Consider the following 6,673-nt stretch of genomic DNA (forward strand, 5'->3'; position numbering starts at 1 on the left):
CCCCCCCCCCCCCCCCCCCCCCCACTCCTTCCTTCCCATGGCAAGCCCCGTTTAAATACTGCTGATGCTGTTACGCAATGGAATTACCCATTTTATATCAAATAAAACCTCAGATTGAAGCAACGGTATGCAACAATGGTCGGCTTTCATCCCCCTAAACACAACAACATTGTGTTTCGCTACAATGCCGTCTTGTGTGAAAGAGACTGGCATTACAGGCTCTTGGATTTGGAAATTCGGCGGGGGGGGACCATATCTGCTGTATTTTAATGACATGGCTCATTCGAACAGACAAATTAATGATAAGATTTTCAGAATAACATGTGCTGAAAAGTAAGCTAAAAATAAAAAGGAACCACAAGAGGACTGGCGTTTCCCTACAGGCGACCCTCACACCATCCTCCACGTTTTCCCTAATCCGCCACTGTACACTATTCCTGTAACATCAGTCACATTTACTACGCAGCCAAAGATGTAAGGCGGCCGCTTTTGGGGTCAAGTGAACTTTTGTCAAGGCCATGGCTTATTTATTTAAAAAAAAAAAGGTGCAAGTATTTTTTTTAGCTGCATGAGGGGGGGGGGGGGCTGTGCCCTTACTGGCGGCTGCACCAGCGGCAAGCTGCAAGGGCATGACGGCTTGCAGGTTGACAGTTTGGTGTCAGCTCCTTATTCATGGCCCAACTGAGATGAGGGCATAGTGGGGAGTTGGGGAGGAAGGGAAGCAGGATGGAGACCGAGATCAGGCCTCGGGGAGAATAGAAGTGCAGAGTAAGAGGGTGTTAGTAAATAGATTGTGGGTTACAGATTATGTAAATAAACTTTATAGATTGTGAACAACCATGACAATGAAAATATAGTATAAAAGCAGCAAAAAGCACAAAAACAGAAGATGGTCTGTGATGTGGTCAAAATAAATTGAGTAACAGTGATGAATGTTGTCCAAAAGAACACACTGAGATGTGTGAAAATAGCACATCCCTCCCAGAAGTGATGAACTACAGACAAAAACAAGTCTAGAACGAACAGGCCCCGGCATGAAAAACACCACAACAAAAGGACGCCAGAGCCTGGAAGAAAAGAGGCGTTTAGCCCGCTTCCTAAAAATATTCCACCAGAGCCGCACCTCTCCGCCACATTGTTCCCAGTTTCCTTGGATCTACAACAACTGACCCGAGTGGGTGTGTACTTGGCTAGTCTCTGGCCTGCATCTGTTAGTACTGTGCACGCACAAGAGATTTCTCAGATGACAGCCCATCACATTCAGCAAACAGCAACCCTCCGCAGATTGTTTATCTATGTGACATCACCGTGTCCAGCGGAGGGGCCGTCTCCCTTCCTGAGGAAGTGAGTCGTTGTTGGGGGGGGGGGGGGGGGGTTAACGGAGGACAGCCGACAGTGTCGCAAATGTTTCCAATCAGGCTCTCTGCGGGCTCCTGTTTGTCCCGCGGAGAGAAGTTGGTGAGGCCTGTTTTTGGCTGGGGCCGGAGTAATAAACAGCCCCCTCAGGCCACATGTTACCCACGCTGACCTCTAGAAAAGCACAATGCTCTCCACTTCAGGTGGGCTGTAACTCAGCAACATATTACATTACAGTCATTTAGCAGACGCTTTTATCCAAAGCGACTTACAATTCAGATTCTATCACATTTCTACACCGTAGGCACAGCTACGGGAGCAATTTTGGAGTTAAGTGTCTTGCTCAAGGACACATCGACTAGCGGAACCGGGGATGGAACCGCTGATCCTCGATCGAAGGACGGCCCTGCTCTCCACTTAGCCACAGCTGCCTGTAAAATGTGGGCACATTATCTGGGGTCACATCAATCAGAAAAAAGTTTAGGGGTATTATGACCAAATTAGCAATGACGACAAATTCAAGTGGAAAATCTCTGGAACAGGTTTGTGAACTGACAAGTGAACATCTGTTTAAGTGATGGGTAAGAACAACAACAAAAGATATCACCATCCATCACAGCTCATCCATGTGCTTTCTCTAGCCTTCGCGCTCTTGTAGAAGAGAGTGAAAACAGGCAGGGCCCCCGCGCATTGCGAGTCAATTAGCTCATGCGGAAAGGTTGAGCCAAAAAACACCCACTAACATTATTTTGTTGAGCATATCCCATGGCAACGGTTGTTTTTGCTTTTGTGAATGGCAGCCCTCAGACAATAGCATGTGGGCTGCTCAGATATTCCCGCTGCATTGCTTCAGTCCAAAACTTATTGCAGTCGGACTCCGCTGGCAGCGAAATCAAAGGCAGGATGGGATAGGGAGTGGGAGGGGGGATGGGGGTGTTTTTATTCCACCATATTCCAACACATCATGGCCTGAAACAGTATGGTCTGGTTGTGATTCATTTTCAGACTGTCACAAAGTAGTCCAGCCAAACATTTGTTTGTGTTTCAATCCAAAGAAAATGTTCAATAACAACTGGCTCACGCACTGGAGCCGTGTAGCTGATAGCTCATTAACGCAAGAGGCAAAGCTGCGCAGCAACCAGTAAGACACTGACGATGCGAGGGTTTTTATATCAATGGACTCATTTCCCCATTGTATGACTGGCTTAGCTCAGTTCAGCTGAAAATGTAGCGATTTGACGTCATGAGATTTCCTCCAACCGGATGAATCCAAACACTCGCATGTGGAGGGAGATTTGGGGCATTTGCTCCAAAAAAACGCCGCAGCTCGTGCCAACATTTGAAAAAAATTATCATTTCATATGGGGAACAAAAGACAAAACATAAAGGAGGGGTTATTAGTCACAGTAATCCACAGAGGCACTGTTCTGCAGCACACTGGGCTTCACCTGCACTGAACTGCTCCCAACCCATGCGGTTTCTGAGCATGCCAAACTAGCTTCATGGTAATTAGTGCCTGTCAAAGTCCGGGGCTTGCTAGAGATGACAGTGGAATGGTTTATCAGCCAGAAACACAGTGATCAAAGGGTTAGCGCGCTCCGGCTTCCTGCTAATCAGACTCTGCATGCCTCTCGCACAATATTACAGAAGGAAAGGGTAATAAACAATCCAACATAGATGAATTTGACCAATCCAAGAGACCATGCCTCATTAAGGCCGGTTAAGCTCATCGAGAGTATGATGTCTAAAGGCAGCTGACAGGACGTGGCAATGGCAGAACTATGGTGACAGAGGACTGTGATGCAGATTACAGGTGGGATAATAAAAGGCTCTCCACGCAATGGAAGTACAGTGTTGTCGAGATGGATGGTGAATGTGGAAAGTAAAATGCGTGGAAATGGAACGATCAGGGTTATCTCAAGGGCTTAATCACACAACTGACACACGGACATCCCAATGCGAGCAGTTTAATGCACGGGCATCAACCGGATAGGACATAACGGTATCTACACCAGAACTTGCACGCCAGTGCGCGGATCACACTCTCTGCCCTGTGCTCTCACTCTGAGAGAGGCACACTGGCAGATGTCAGTGGCTTTCACACGTTGGTGGCTGGCTCCGTCCGCCGGCCTCCTTCCTCCTCCTGCCTGTGTCACCTCTGCTCTGACATCACACGTGACATCAGGCAAGGACCTCCGAGGGGATCCCTGTAGCTGGGCAAACATTGGATGACTTTCAAGGGCTTTGGCTGCTACCCAAAGGCAGAAGAAAAAAAACAAAAAAGAACGAATTTTCTTGATTCACTTGACCTAGAAATAAAACTAAAGACAGACAGGGATTGGACTGAGAGAGAAAGATAATCTGTCAAACCTACAACAACCACTGCACACACACACACACACACACACACGATTACTGGAAAGAGAAAGTCTAGCCTGCAACAGCAGGAAGTCGCTGGTAGTTTGTACCGCTCCTGAAAGTTGAACTGGTATGACTCATTTTCATAGTCGTGGAGGGCCCCTCCAGTTTTCGCTGACCAACCCTTTCCTCCGCTGCTGGAAGGAATTAATGAGCTGCTTCCCTTCTTAATATGCTCCCCGTCCCACCACCCCCTCTCTCCTCGGGGCATCTAGCAGGGCCTTGTGTTCACACACCATGCCGGTCACAAGGATGTGCGAAACACCTACCACGTAACACACATGCACCTACGCACACACCGCACCTAAGATCGCACCCTTTTCTGTGAAAATACACATTAGCTGGTGCTGGTCTGGGCTATGTTTTTTTTTGCACTATTTCGTTTTTATTTTTTTTAAACTACAAATCCTGCACGCTGTCAGGAAAATGCTTCTTTACTGACATTTACCAACAGCTTTGGATGTAAGCTCGCTGAACTATGAAAGGTCTTGCCAAGAAGGAGCGGATCACTCCCGGGCAATGTTAATAGCACTTTCATGAGTACTAAAACAACCCATATTAATCAGACCTGAGGCTGTGGCAGAGCAGCCAAAACAGGAAGTGGAGATCAAATAGGAAAAAACACTACACCTCCTTGAGATGATGATGCTCCATTTGTTCACTGCAGCAACATAACTAAGCAATCATCTTGAACTTGAACCGATCAGGTGGAATCTTGGCTTTGACAATCTGGCCTCTAGAGGTCCCTACGTGACAGTAACATTTATGTCCCGAGACCTTCTGAAATTAAAGCCATTAAGCAGTTGCAAAGGCTGTGACATAATGTGAGGTGCCAGTAAAGAGCAGAGCAGTGTCTGATCCATCCGGTCTTCTAGGCTATTAAATATTACTGCGCTGTAAAAACTCCCTTCTCGAGTTCAGCGGTCAATATCAAAAACGTAAATCTTAGGCACATTACATTATTTACCAATTTGGGCACACTGGCAGGAGGATGCCTGTTCTCACAGCATCTATGCATGCAAGCTCGCGAAAGGCGGTGCGTGCAGGAGGCTGCATGGGAGGGAGGAAGGAGAAGAGAGGTCAAGCAGCAGCCATCATCATCATGCAAACAGCAGGTGTGACAGTGACAACATGCAGACATCAAAGCGACCTAAACTTGGCATACTATTTGCCAAAGGGCTATTCGCAGCTTATTTCCATCTTATTCTTATTTGGTGCTGCCGAGCGTCCCACGGCAGGACCGAGAGCTACGTTGCCGGACCCGACTGTTATCACCGTGTCGTTGCGAAATGATTGACAGGCTTGGCATGACGCGAGCACCGCTGGTTCCGTTGCAGGTTGCTGCCGTGTAGCTTCCTAGCCTAGCCCCCCGACGCGCGCAGTTCACTGATGCGGGGAGAAACCACGCCAAATCCTGTGGAAACATCTGCCCGTTTAAGGTTCCGTAACAGTGAGGATGACACGCATACCTGTTTTAACACGACTTAAGACCTTAGACGGATCAGTACAGGTACATGGTTAAATTCGGCGGATGGATGACCCGCCATACAGACTGTGTTTCAATGATAGCTCTGTTTTATAACTCCAACTGCTCACTGTCGCCCATCACAGCAAACTGTGGATGGAACGCCGCTAAGGAAATTGAAGGCAGAGTAATTATAGAAGTTAAAAATCCAATACAAGTACTAGCTGTTTAGAGTCACAGGGAAAGCCAACCTTAATTGGGGCTCCTGTCTCGACATAGACCTCTGCTCGAAAGCCAGGACACATAAAACTGCGTAATTTGGACGCAGTTTGGCCTCTCTTCTAGAGCAGGGAGAACGGCACATAACGGGGCTAACGCTAGCCCCGGCTAGCTCCATCAGCAATCTTTAACCTTCAGCTGATAGGAGCGCGTCCGCAAACAGTGGCAGTCGACCCGCACACGCGTCAAGTTATGAAAAAATAAACAAACACCGCCATCCTCGCGCTCCTTCACCTTCTTATGTCGCGTCCTGAATGTGGCAAAGTGTGTTTCCCAAATTCCTCTTATCCCGGCGGAGGAGGCAGGGACAAGCCGGACCGGAGAGCACCGAGGAAGCTGGCTTTGGCTGCAAGTTGAGGGACCCGCTGGAAATGTTGAACGCAGAGCAGATGCGACTCTCAGCCGTGTTAGGCTACTCTTCGCAGCGGCGCGCGCGCCTCCTCAGCCGAGCGCATGGGACGTGAAATAAAAAAATAACAGAACCCCAGCGGAAGCCTGAATGAAAGAACGCTGTGTCGCTCGACCTGGAGCCGCTCTTACCTGTGAAATGGGTTGTTGCGTTGCCTCCTGGTCCCCCGCCGCTGCTCTGGACGGACTGAGCTGGGATCTGCTGAGGGAACAGCCCCTCGTCACTAGCCTACAACACAGCAGCGAGGAAACATCCTTCTTCTCCAGCGGGGAGGCAGCTGGATGCTGCTTAGCGATAAGGACACCTTACACTCAGCATTTCAAGACAGAGTATCCTCATCTCATAGAGTCTGTCTGTCTGTCTGGTCCGTAAGTAGGCAGACCACATGAATTAAGGCTGGATTAAAGGCTGTGATCAAAATGATTGATGCCCGCTATTTGAGGTGGACCTCCGCACATCTCTAATGATATATTTATTTATGTTGTACGGTGTATTTATGGCATATGCACACGCTAAATATTGTTTTTTTTTATTTTAATACTTATAAGAATTTTTTTTCTTTCTTTCTGTTATCATATGCAGAGCTGCAAAATTGAGCCTAGTGGATCATAATCATAATACATTAATCAGCATAAAATGAATCTGTAATGATTTCGAGAATTGATTAATGATTCAATCAAGTCAGTTTCAAAGTAAAAGTTCTCTAGCTCCAGGTTGTTGAAAATGAACTATATAGTATACACGTA

At 47.5% G+C, this 6,673-nt stretch overlaps 1 protein-coding gene across 2 annotated transcripts in view; it reads right to left on the reverse strand.

The window, feature by feature from the left end:
* Nucleotides 1-6,247, reverse strand: part of jcada (junctional cadherin 5 associated a) — a 21,171-nt gene extending 14,924 nt beyond the window's left edge. Inside the window, exon 1 of one of the 2 annotated variants that reach the window (XM_031875998.1) lies at nt 6,059-6,247. The gene's annotated coding sequence lies outside the window, so the exon portion shown is untranslated. Of the gene's footprint in view, nt 1-5,752 lie in introns of both variants that reach the window. The other variant, XM_031875999.1, reaches the window with a different exon arrangement.
* Between the last annotated feature and the right edge of the window lie 426 nt (nt 6,248-6,673).

The sequence above is a fragment of the Anarrhichthys ocellatus genome, unplaced genomic scaffold (assembly GCF_004355925.1).
Source record: "Anarrhichthys ocellatus isolate YVR2014 unplaced genomic scaffold, GSC_Weel_1.0 scaffold101, whole genome shotgun sequence".
In the NCBI taxonomy this organism is placed as follows: domain Eukaryota; kingdom Metazoa; phylum Chordata; class Actinopteri; order Perciformes; family Anarhichadidae; genus Anarrhichthys; species Anarrhichthys ocellatus.